This window comes from Papio anubis, unplaced genomic scaffold (genome assembly GCF_008728515.1).
Source record: "Papio anubis isolate 15944 unplaced genomic scaffold, Panubis1.0 scaffold557, whole genome shotgun sequence".
Classification (NCBI taxonomy): Eukaryota; Metazoa; Chordata; class Mammalia; order Primates; family Cercopithecidae; genus Papio; species Papio anubis.
The window spans coordinates 36,655-49,318 of record NW_022165791.1 but is presented as its reverse complement, the minus strand read 5'-3'; the positions used below and the strand labels follow the sequence as shown (position 1 = coordinate 49,318).

At 48.7% G+C, this 12,664-nt stretch overlaps 1 long non-coding RNA gene across 1 annotated transcript; it reads right to left on the bottom strand.

Annotated features, from left to right (window-relative positions):
• Nucleotides 1-739: 739 nt before the first annotated feature.
• Nucleotides 740-11,153, bottom strand: LOC103882815. Its single transcript, XR_004181702.1, has 5 exons — nt 10,509-11,153; nt 6,365-6,475; nt 5,160-5,291; nt 1,642-1,854; nt 740-800 (listed from the first exon to the last, which is right to left on the bottom strand). It is a non-coding gene; the product is annotated as an uncharacterized LOC103882815 (long non-coding RNA).
• Between the last annotated feature and the right edge of the window lie 1,511 nt (nt 11,154-12,664).

Here is a 12,664-nt window from a genome sequence, read left to right as displayed (position 1 = left end):
GCTGGTCTTGAACTCCCGACCTCAAGTATCTGCCTGTCTCGACCTCCCAAAATGCTGGGATTACAGGCGTGAGCCACCACACCTGGATGAATACCAAACTTAAATCTAAGCAGACTAAGAGAAACAATTCATTTTAAAAATAACATTTGCCAGGCACTGTGGCTCACACCTGTAATCCCAGCACTTTGGGAGGCCGAGGCAGGATCAGCAGTTCAAGACCAGCCTGGCCAAGATCATGATACTGGGTTCTAAAAATACAAAAAATCAGCCAGACGGTGGCTGGCACCCAGAACCCAGCTGCTCAGGAGGCTGAGGCAGAGAACTGCTTGGAACCCAGGAGGCAGAGGTTGCACGAGCAGAGATCACACCACTGCACTCCAGCCTGGGTGACAGAGGAGGCTCTGTCTCAAAAAATAATAATAATAATTCAGTGAAATCCTAAGATCCAGGGCTTCTTAACAACATGTAAATAAGTTCCCAATCCCCATGCTGAAAGTTTAAAAGAAATGCTAATAATTAAAGAAACACAACTTTTCCTTAGCTTTGCAGCAATTTAGAAACAGAGAATGTTTCCAATATTTAGACACTACAAAGCACCTGACAAGGAGAAACGTGTAAGGAGGCATGACTCACCCGCAGCCCTGGGCCTGTCCACTGCACCTACGATGAAGAGTAACTCCACTGTAAATCATGAACACAGGCCGCACTTTTCCAGTTTAGACATACCCATATTTCTTTCTCAGACAATTCTTCAACTAGCCATGTAGATCAGCAATACGATTATTCCATTTCTCTGAAAACTGAGCAAAGCTGATTCTCAATAATGCATCCCTATGTCAGAGCAGCACTAACATGTAAGAACTTATTTCATATATTTTACATTCTACATTCATACATCACTACTGCTTTCAAAAAATTCTTCTTGGTGTTCTTGTAAATCATTTAATGAGAGACTATTAGAGAAGCTGAAAAAGCAGGAGGGCAGAAAAGTTCAATCAAATTAAACACGGTAACAGGGAGGCCACAATGAGGAGGTCTCCAGGGGTCTTTTAGCAAACTTTCTAAAACATGTCTCAGCTGTGTGGAAATAAGACTTTACAGCAGCCGGGTGCGGTGGTGCAGGCCTGTAATCCTAGCACTTCGGCAGCAGAGGCAGGTGGATGGCCATTCACATGCAACATAGCCAAAACCCCCCTCCCCACCCCCACCCATCTCTACCAAAAATACAAAACAGCCAGGCATGGTGGTGGGTGCCTATAGTCCCATCTACTCAGGAGGCTGAGGCAGGAGAATCACTTGAACCCAGGAAGCAGACATTGCAGTGAGCCGAGACCATGCTACTGCCAGCCTGGACGACAGAGCAACACTCCACCTCAAAAAAGAAAAAACAAAAACAAAAACATAAGGTTAAAGGGGACCCCAGACCTTAAAGGTACAAGTTTAAAAGGGACCCCTAAGCAAAAAATGCCAACCCTTTTTCTCTCAATCTTTGAAACACCAGGAGGTGTAACAGTTTTGCAGCCTAGCTGTAGCAGGCTGATGCCCCCAAGATGCCCATATCCTAATCCCGGAAACTGGTGAATACACCGTATGGCAAAAGGGTCTTTGGCTGGCTTGTACTGGCAGGGTTGATGTACTCACCCGGATCCTTATAAGAGCAGAGAAGGTGATGGAGAGGGTGGGAGGTGTAGTGACGGAAGCCAGGAAACTCTAGTCATTCAGGACGTGCAGCACAAGCTGAGAAGTGCAGGCCGCCTCCAGGGCCAGGAGACAGATCTGCAGAGCCTCAGAAGGCAACAACCCTGCTGCCACCTTGCTTCAGTGGGACTTACTTTAGAATTCTGGTCTTCAGAACTGTAAGGGAATACATTTGTGTTGTTTTAAGTCACTGTGTGGTAATTTGTTGCAGCAGCCACGGGAACCTAGTAGTAAAGCCTCAAAACCCATCTGAAGGGGCTGGGCTTGGTGGCTCATGTCTGTAATCCCAGCACTTTGGGAGGCCGAGGAGGAGAGATCACTTGAGGTCAGGAGTTCGAGACCAGCCTGGCCAACGTGGCGAAGTGCCGTCTCTACAAAAAAATACAAAAATTAGCCAGGCATGGTGGCACATACCTGTAATCTCAGCTACTCAGGAGGCTGAGACATGAGAATTGTTTGCACCTGGGGTTGGGGGGGTGGAGGCTGCAATGAGCTGAGATTGCACCACTGCACTCCCGCCTGGGTGACAAGAGGGAGGCTCTATCTCGAAAACAAAAACAAAACAAACCAAAAAACCCACCTGAAGAAGGTTTCCAGTTCTGCCAGCAGTCCCCCACCCAACCCTCGGAAGCAGACATTCCATTGCTGTGGGCCATGGACAGGCAAAAGGAAGCGCCTCCTCGTGGCAGAGGCCTACCCAGGAGAAACCCAAGGGAAGGCACTGCCGGGCCAGGCTCTCTGCCAAAGCCATATTATGGTGGTTTTTGTTTTTGTTTTTGTTTTTGTTTTGAGACACAGTTTCACTCTGTCTCCCAGACTGGAGTGCAGTGGCACAATCTTGGCTCACTTCGACCTCTGCCTCCCCAGTTTAAGCAATTCTCCTGCCTCAGCCTCCTGAGTAGCTGGAATTACAGGAACATAGCATGCCTAGCTAATTTTTGTATTTTTAGTAGAGATGGGGTTTTGCCATGTTGCCCAGGCTAGACTTGAACACCTTACCTCAAGTGATCCACCTGTCTCAGCCTCCCAAACTGCTGGGATTACAGGAGTGAGCCACCGCAACCAGCACTCACCAAGGCCTTTGATGGCAGGCTTTTCCAGGGGATCAGTCCTGGTCTGGTCTGGCTCTGCCACTCTCCCTCTCACCTAGCTGGAATCCTAGCTCCTTCTCAGTGAGAGGAGAGTGTGGACTAACCCAGCTTGGTATGGTTCCATGCGTTTCACTCATAGAACCTGGCTGCTCCCCAAGCCGTGGAGAAAAACAGGGTCTCTCTGCAGAGTATGATACAGGATGGGCCTGTCCCAGGACCCTGTGAGAGGAAGCCCAATGTCCCACCAGATTGTAGGCTGGGAAGCAGAAGTTTTATGATAGCCTAGGGAAAAAACAGGCAGCAGAGAAGCAGGGCCCGGCACTCATGGAACCCATGTCGCTGCCTGAGGTGAGGTGAGGAGTGCACGCCAGTGACATGAGGGGAGTTCTGAGGGCAGCTTTCCCCTCATTTTCCCTACCATGTTACTCTGATCCCCCTCAGGTGAGCCTGCCCACTTTGTGCCCAGAGCCTATGAAAACACAGCACCAAATGGTTACAGCCCCAGGAGTGGGGGCACAGCGAGGAGGAGTCGTGGACAGAGGACAGGCGGGGAGGAGGGAGTGGGCCTCAAGCTCCAGGAGGGCCCTTCTCATGGGTCCTCCTTTTTGGCTTCTCCTTCTTTACCCCTGGGCTGATCACCCAGGGAGAAGAACTTCAAACAAGGTTTCTCACCCTCAGGTCCATGAGTTCAACTGCCCGGGCCCTTAGGGAGTTGTGATGGGCTTGAGAAAGGATACAAGGTTTTTGTTTTTGTTTTTGTTTTTTGGAGATGGAGTTTCAGCTCTTGTCGCCAAGGCTGGAGTGCAGTGGTGCAATCTCACCTCACTGCAACCTCTGCCTCCCGGGGTTCAAGTGAATCTCCTGCCTCAGCCTCCCAGAGTAGGCTGTAAGGTGTAAGGCCACCTGTAAGGTGGCGCTCCTCCCACACTCCCTAATTTTTGCATTTTAGTAGAGATGAGATTTGCATGTGTTGGGCAGCTGGTCTTGATCTCCTGACCTCCAGGTGATCAGGCCGACTTGGCCTCCCAAAGTTCTGGGATTACGAAGTGACCTGCGGCTTGGCCTGGTGGGTTTTGCATGGAGAGCATGTACATGCCTTTCTGGAAAACAGTCCACAGCTTATTCTCAGCAGGCTCCACAGTCAAAAGGTTAGAACTCTTGCTACAGAGCTGTGGAGCACCCTGGAGTGAGGGGGCCTGCCAAGGGCATTCTGGGGACTACCTGGGCACCCGAGCCCACTGTCCCCTAGGCAGGCTGCACTGCTTGGTATTTGCAGAGCTGAGGGGGTGGGGCACGTGGGGACTGTGAAATTGCCCTGAGATGACCCACAGTCCTCAGCTGGGAAGTGAGGGGTGCATCTCCTGCAGCATCCTCCATCCCTAGACCATGGGGCCAGGAGAACTGATCCTTTCAGCAAGTCAAAAGCCTATTACTGACTTCTTCCCTGGCCATGTAGACAGTTGAACCAGGGCAGTCATATCAAGTAAATGCCTTGGTCTCTGTCACCGAGGTGACCAGTAGGCATTCCCAGGTGCAGTGAAGGTCCTGACACCAAGATATGCACCTGGCCACCTGAGAGAAAGGACTATCTGAGGGGATGGGGGCTGGAGAGCTGGGTGTGGAGTGGTCCTTGTGTGAGTCTTGGTGAGTGGGAGGCTTGGCATGAGCCAGGCCTTGAAGGGGCAGAAGGACAGCAGGAGACAGCCTGGAAAATGTGCTGGACCCACAAGGGCTCAAGGCTGGCCAGAGAGGGAGGTGGGATAGGCTGGAAAGTCCTGAGGTCTGAAGATTGGCCCTGGCAGAAAGAAGCCAGGTAAGGTGGGGTGTTACCTGCACCCTGGGAGCCAAGTGCAGGCCAGATCAGGCCAATTACCGGGCCCTTAGAGAGATGTGAGCCCCTTGAAATGGTGGAAGTTTTTTTTTTTTTTTTTGAGACGGAGTTTCGCTCTTCTCGCACAGGCTGGCACCTTTGCCCAGAGCAGGCACCAACATTTCTGGCTCTGGGTGTGACCTCAGAGTGGGGAAAATCCCCAACCCCCACCAGGACCATCACCTGAACTACTTCAGATGCTGAGGCTGGCCCAAAAACCAGGGGAGCAGGAAGCTAGAATGACACCGAAAATCACAGCAAAGTCCCTGGCTCCGTGGCACCACAGGGCTGACGGGGAATTACAGCCCAAACCCCGGAAGCTGACTCTCTAACACTGAGCCCTCAGTGCCCACAGGGAGATAGAATCAGCACACTATCCAGATGGGGAAATGGGCTCAGAAGTGCAAGAGCCTTGCCCGATGCCCCAGACCAGGGCTCCAGGCCCAGAGTATTCTTTTGTCACTGTGTCCAGAGGGCAGCAGCTGCTCTAATGTACCTACCTGAGCCTGGCAACCTTCTCCAACTTCGGAAGCCCAGGAGCATGGCCCATGTCCACTGATGCACTTGGCATGAGGCGCGACCAGAGGGACGGAGGCAGATGAGTTTCACCTCCTCCACTGGATTGTGAGGGCCTAGAAGGAGACAAGGCTCTGCTTGAGAAGACAGTGGATAGTGGTTTCCCTCTGGATGGATCTCCAATGCCTGGATGGGACCTGGCTCAGACAGAGCACAGTTCTGCAGGTCCCTGAGGCACGGAGAGTTCACAGCTACTAAGTATAGGAGTCTAAATTCAAAGCCAACAGCGTGACTCCAAAGTCCCTGCCCTAGCCCCTGGACCACCCACCTCTCGGGATTCACCCTTGCAGGCTCATCAGATGCCCAGGCCAGCAGCACAGCCAGCCAGGACCAGGGAAACTTGAGAAGCCTCAGAGCACCCCCAAGTATTCCAATCTAATCCTGGCACCCCTGCCTCTCACCACCCTTCTTCCTGTTTTAACCTCACTGCCTACACAGAGCCTGGGCCACTTAACAGATGCCTCAATAAATCAAGAGTCTAATCTTCTTGGGGGAAAAAAAAAAAAGACTTAACAGATATATAGTTGCAAGTCAGAATGCTAAAGAATATAAACATATAACAAGTTAATGTACATATAAATTCAATATACATCCAATCATTGTGACTATGACACAGTAGAATATTAAAATACTATTTTAAAATGTTTACAAGCTTAATATTCTATTCATTCAAACTATTTATTTAAAATACAAATCATCAACATAATTTGCTACTAAAATCTCATGCAGTCCCTTCACAGGACACATGAACCACAGGGAGTTAATAAATTAGCAGCTGGTAGGCAGTGACACACAGCAAAAATGAAAACCAAGAGGTGAAATGGTTCTGAAATAAAGAAGGTTTTAAAGCTAAGAGAAATCATTGAATTACTAAGTCATTAGCACTAATTTTAAGCCAACTAATTAATATGAGATAATACAATGTCCTATGCTTTGGTAAATTCAAACTATATTTAAACACTGTCTGTAATGTGACTTTCAAAATGCTCCTGGCCTTACAAAGATGAGATTACAATGCAGTAATACATGCTAAAGCGTTTCCCCCTGCAAAGCATGTTGTAACTTTCATTAGTCACATTGAGAGTCCAGAAGATGAAGGAAAAGGTTGTAGATTTCGCTGAGAACTTACCAGAGTTGAACTCCTTCACTTTCCGTTGCCCAGCATTGGTGGGTTCCAAGAGTGGTGGCTATAGTGGCTCGTTGGTCTTTGGTCTCTTAGAAGGTGGAGAATCATCATCATCTTGAAAAAGAAAATGGTCATTATTGAAGGAACCATCGTAGAGTTACAGCCACCTCCTGGTCAACAACATTCAAAAGTTGAGTGGAGGTTTAAAGGCATTTTGAGTATTAATAATTATTTCTCTATTGTGACCTTCAGCACACTTTTTTCTAGTTACATTTGAAATGTTATTCTTTTGGGATGTGCTCAAGTGAATACTGCTTTTTCCTCCGTCTTGCTTCATTACTTTTGAGTTTGCTTCATTTGAGTCATCATTATAAATCTTCCCTTCTCCTCAAATAACTTTCAAATTGTTGCCAAGAACTATATTCTATTTTAAGGCTTTTGAGAAAAATCTTTCAATGAAGACAGCCACCTAAAGCTATACGAATATAGAAGGGGATAAAATAAAGCTTAGATTGGAAAAAAATTCAAGATTATACAAAATTCAAGCATACATAAACAAGGGAAGCTGGATAATTGTATGTTCAAATACTTTTAATATGTGCAAAATGTGTAGGCTTAAAGAAATAGAGCTGGCCAGGTATGGTGGCTCACGCCTGTAATTCCAACACTTTGGGAGGCCAAGGCAGGCAGAGCACTTGAGGTCAGGAATTCGAGACCAGCCTGGCCTACACGGTGAAACCCCATCTCTACTAAAAATACAAAAATTAGGCTGGGCGCGGTGGCTCATGCCTGTGATCCCAGCACTTTGGGAGGCCAAGAAGGCTAGATCACCTGAGGTCGGGAGTTTAGAGACCAGCCTGACCAAAATAGAGAAATCCCGTCTCTACTAAAAATACAATATTAGCCAGGGGCGGTGGCACATGCCTGTAAACCCAGCTACTCAGGGCACTGAGGCAGGAGAATCGCTTGAACCCAAAAGGCAAATGTTGCAGTGAGACAAGATCGTGCCATTGCACTCCAGCCTGGGCAACAAGAGTGAAACTCCGTCTCAAAAGACAATAAAAATTAGCCAGGAGTGGTGGCACATGTAATCCCAGCTACTTGGGAAGCTGAGGCAGGAGAATCGCTTGAAACCGGGAGGCAGAAGTTGTGGTTAGCCGAGATCACATAACTGTACTCAAGCCTGGGTAACAGAGCAAGACCCTGTCTCAACAAAAAAGAAAAGAAAGGAGGGAGGGAGGGAAGGAAGGAAGGAAGGAAAGAAAGAAAATAGGGATACATTATTTATGAAACAGATACTGTTGACTCAGTTACCAGAAAGCCTGTGTATAAATGAGCAGTGAGGTATTCAAGCACAGCACACACACACTACTCAGGCCAGCTGTTGTGAGAGTTCATGCTCATTTCCTTGTGGATATACCAGCAACTCACTCTGCTATGATCCTGCAATACATCTCACGTTAGCATTAGAGACATATGGGCCAGGCGCGATGGCTCACACCTGTAATACCAACACTTTGGGAGGCCGAGGCAGACACATCACCTGAGGTCAGGAGTTCCAGGCCAGACCGGCCAACATGGTGAAACGCCGTCTCTATCAAAAAAATACAAAAATTAGCCAGGTGTGGTGGCACGTGCCTGTAATCCCAGCTACTCAGGAGCCTGAGGCAGGAGAATCCCTTGAACCCGGGAGGTAGAGGTTGCAGTGAGCCGAGATTATGCCACTGCACTCCAGCCTGGGCGACAGAGCAAGGCTCCATCTCAAAAAAAAAAAGAGAGAATTAGAGACAAATGGATCAAATCAGCTGCCACCATCATCTTCTAGTCCTGCAAAGTGTCAGGTAACGTCCTATTAAGATTGCTGCACACACATCATCTATAAAATACTGAAAATATCATTTTAGGAATTTTTTTTTTTTAATTTTGAGATGGAGTTTCACTCTTGTTGCCCAAGCTGGAATGCAACGGCCTGTTCTCGGCTCACTGCAACCTCCGCCTCCTGGGTTCAAGCAATTCTGCTGCCTCAGCCTCCCGAGTAGCTGGGATTACAGGCATGCACCACCATGTCTGTTTAATTTTGTATTTTTAGAAGAGGCAGGGTTTCTCCATGTTGGTCAGGCTGGTCTTGAACTCCCGACTTCAGGTGATCACCCACCTTGGCCTCCCAAAGTGCTGGAATTACAGGTGTGAGCCACCACGCCTGGCCAAGAAATCCTTATTTTAAAAAAAGGCCAGGCTCAGTGGCTCACGCCTATAATTTCAGTACTTCGGGAGGCCAAGGCGGGTGAATCACTTCAGGTCAGTAGTTTGAGAACAGCCTGGGCAACATGATGTAATCCCATCTCTACTAAAAATAATAATTTAAAAAAATTAGCCGGGTGTGGTGGTGGGCACCTGTAATCCCAGCTTCTCAGGAGGCTGAGGCAGGAGAATCTCTTGAATCTGGGAGGCGGAGGTGGCAGTGAGTGGAGATCATGCCACTGCACTCTAGCCTGGGCAACAACGCAAAACTTCATCTCAAAAAAAAACAAAAACAAAAACAGACTCCATCTCAAAAAAAATCAAAAACAAAACAAAAAACAAATGTGGTATGGAAATGAAAATAATTACTGTGTTAAAGACAGTTTCATAGAAAATAAAAGACCACTCAAATACAATAAGCTGTCTTTTTAGATGAATATAATTGTTATTCTTACTTTACAGCTAAAGAAACGGGCTCAGAGAATGTTATTTGATTGGACCGTGTTGCATCTCTGGACAGTGCAGCTGAGATCAGACTGTGTGTGTAACTCCACTAGCCTACCAGGGTGCCTCTCACAAAGGTAAAAAATGTAAATTTGGCCTAATATACAAAGTTGCCAGGGCAGCACTGGGTCAATTCTACATACACTACTTCTATGTTCATCAAGGGAAACTTTAAGGGAAGGTGAAAATGCTTCTAGAAGGTAACTGGACACCAGCACCCTTGTTTGTTGCCTTTGGGCTCTTCTTCTAAGACCAATAGTAACCTGAAATTATTGACTGACTGCTCCAATGAAGTAGACAAAAGGGTACCAAGGTCGCCAACATCAGACAAATTCACTTGAGGTCCTATCTATGTGCTTTGAAAGACAAAACTGCTTTTGTGAAGGATACTGTATTTCAGAAAAACATAATATTAACAATAACACTGTAAAATGCTGATGTGTTGAATGCTACTTTAGAAAAACATGTTCAAATCTAGGAAAAAAAACTATGATAGAAAACTACGTATCGATTATCTAGCTAGCTAGCTATCCAGAGACATGGTTTCATTCTGTTGCTCAGGATGGAAAGCAGTTGGGATGATCATAGCTCACTGCAGACTTAAGCTACTGGCCTCAAGTGATTCTCCTGCCTCCTAAGTAGCTGGGGCCACAGGTGGACACAGTTACACCTGGGTCTTTTGTTTTGTAGTGACAGGGTTTCACTACATTGCCCAGGCTGGTGTCAAACTTTGGAGTCTTGCTGGGTCGCCCAGGATGGGGTACAGTGGTGGGATGTCGGCTCACTGCAACTTCCGCCTCCTGGGTTCAAGCGATTCTCCTGTATCAGCCTCCCGAGTAGCTGGGACTACAGGAATGCTCTACCACACCCGGTTAATTTTTGTATTTTTTGTAGAGACTGGGTTTCACCATGTTGGCCAGGCTGGTCTCGAACTCCTGATCTCAGGTGATCCACCCGCCTTGGCCTCCCAAAGTGCTGGGATTACAGGCCTGAGCCACTTAACACTTTCTTATGCTATTAAATAGCCTAACCCAGGCGAGGCGCGGTGGCTCAAGCCTGTAATCCCGAAAACTCGGATGGCCAAGGTAAGAAGACCACTTGAACCCAGGAGTTCGAAACCGGCCTGGGCAACACAGCGAGACCCCCCCCCGCCCCAGCTCTACAAAAGATACAAAAGCTAAGCCAGGCGCGCACCACGCTGGGCTAATTTGTGTATCTTCTGTAGAGACGGGGGTTTTGTCATGTTGCCCAGGCCGGTCTCGAACTCCTGCGCCCAAGCCATCCATCCTTCTGCTTCGGCCTCCCAAAGTGCTGGGATTACAGGGCCCAGCCAGCCTCATGTTTTCTTTAAGCAGTGCAAACTTGGTTAGTTTTCTTTTTTATTTTTTTAGACAGGGTTTACCTCAGTCTCGCAGGCTGGAATGCTGTGGTGGGATCATAGCTGACTGAAGCCTTGAACCTTGGGGTTCAAGTAGCTGGGGAGCTGAGGTAGCACTACAGAGATGGGGTCGCGCCATGCCGCTCTTGGCCTGAAGGGCTCCTCCCGCTGGCCGCGCCCGGACATAGTTTTCTATTTTTGACTACATAAACACTGTGAATGGGTCGGAGTTTGTCAGCCACCCTTTTCCAGCCAGCAACACACAGGACCTGGCGAGGAGGTCGCGGTTACCAGGCTCCACTCTGAGAAGACTACCTAACTCTAAGCACCGCACCGCCCAGGTGACAACGCCGAACGCCAGCCTGTAACGAAGCCGAAGGACCACCTTCATGACGTCACCGAAGGCCCGCCCCTGTGACGTCACGGAGGCGCGCCCCTGTGCCGGCGCAGAGGCCCGCCCCTCTCGCGGACCCAATCGGAACTCGAAGCGGGGTTGCTGGGTCTTCCAGGAGCGCGCATTCGCGGGCGGGTGGCCACAGGCTGCCAGACTGGCATCAGCTGAACTTGCCGATCATTGTCCGTGGGCTTTTGCCCGGCCGCCTCCGCCCATAAGCTACTAGGAGGAGCTTTACCACTTCCCGGCCTGCTGGAAGTGCCGGGCACGATCGCGAGGTAGCGCAGAAGCTCCTCAATGGCCAGCGCCAGCTGCAGCCCTGGCGGCGCATTGGCCTCACCTGAGGCCACATGCGTCCCACAACACCTTCCCCAGCCAGGGCTCGGGGACCCCGGGAGAGTCCCCCGCCACTTGGCGCCGCTCATCCTGGGCAGGGTCGGCCCCTCTGAGGCTGCCACGTATTAGGGAGCTGCACCCCCGAGCTTGACCTCTGACGGCCGGTTGTAATAGCATTAAGCCTTTGAAACTTCGTAGCGGGGTAGACGGGGCTAGGAAACGAAGAAAACATCTTTTTAAAAATGTAAACGATGGGCCTGCATTATAGGTGTGATCCACCGCGCCCGACGATTTTGCTCATTTTAGATACTAGAACTTTTTAATGTTTTTTTGCTGTTTTGGTTTGGTTTTGTTTGTTTGTTTTTCCTGAGACAGAGTCTCGCTTTGTCGCCAAGCTGGAGTGCAGTGGTATGATCTCAGCTCACTACAACCTCTGCCTCCTGGGTTCAAGCGATTGTCCTGCCTCAGCCTCTCGAATACAGGCGCACGCCACCATACCTGGCTAATTTTTGTATTTTTAGTAGATACAGGGTTCTAGCATGTTGGCCAGGCTGGTCTCGAACTCCTGACCTCAAGTGATCCACCTGCCTCTGCCTCCCAAAGTGTTGGGATTACAGGCGTGAGCCATCACGCCTGGCCCCGGTACATGTATTTTGAATGAATGAATGGACACTCAAAAAATGTTAGCTGTTAGTATCTTTGCACAAACAATAGGCCCACAGCAAATATCTTTTCCCAAATAAAAAGGAAGTCTTCACCACAGAGATAATTTCACCACTCCAGAAAAATAGACAAAAGCTTTTAAAAGAGTGTTTTGTGGGCCCGGCATTGTGGCTCATACCTGTAATCCCAGCACTTTGGGAGGCTGAGGCAGGCAGATCACCTGAGGTCGGGAGTTCAAGACCAGCCTGACCAACATGGAGAAACTCCCATCTCTACTAAAAGTACAAAATTAGCCGGACGTGGTGGTACATGCCTGTAACCCCAGCTACTCAGGAGGCTGAGGCAGGAGAATCGCTTAAACCCAGGAGGTGGAGTTTGCGGTGAGCCAAGATCGCGCCATTGCACTCCAGCCTGGGCAACAAGAGTGAAACTCCCGTCTCAAAACTCCCGTCTCACAGAAAAAAAGTGTTTTGTGGTGGAGCACAGTGGCTCATGCCTGTAATCCCAATGCTTTGAGAGGCCAATGTGGGAGGATCAGTTGAGGCCAGGAGTTACAAACCAGCCTAGGCAACATAGCAAGAACCCATCTCTACAAAAAATGAAAATAAAAAATTAGCCAGCCATGGTGGCACACACTGTAGCCGTAGCTATTCAGGAGACTGAGGCATAAGGATCTAGCCCAGGAGTTCAAGGCTACATACAGTGAGCTATGATCACGCCACTGCACTCCAGCCTAGGAGACAGAGAAAGATCCTGTTTCTAAAAAAAAAAAATAATGAAATCGTGT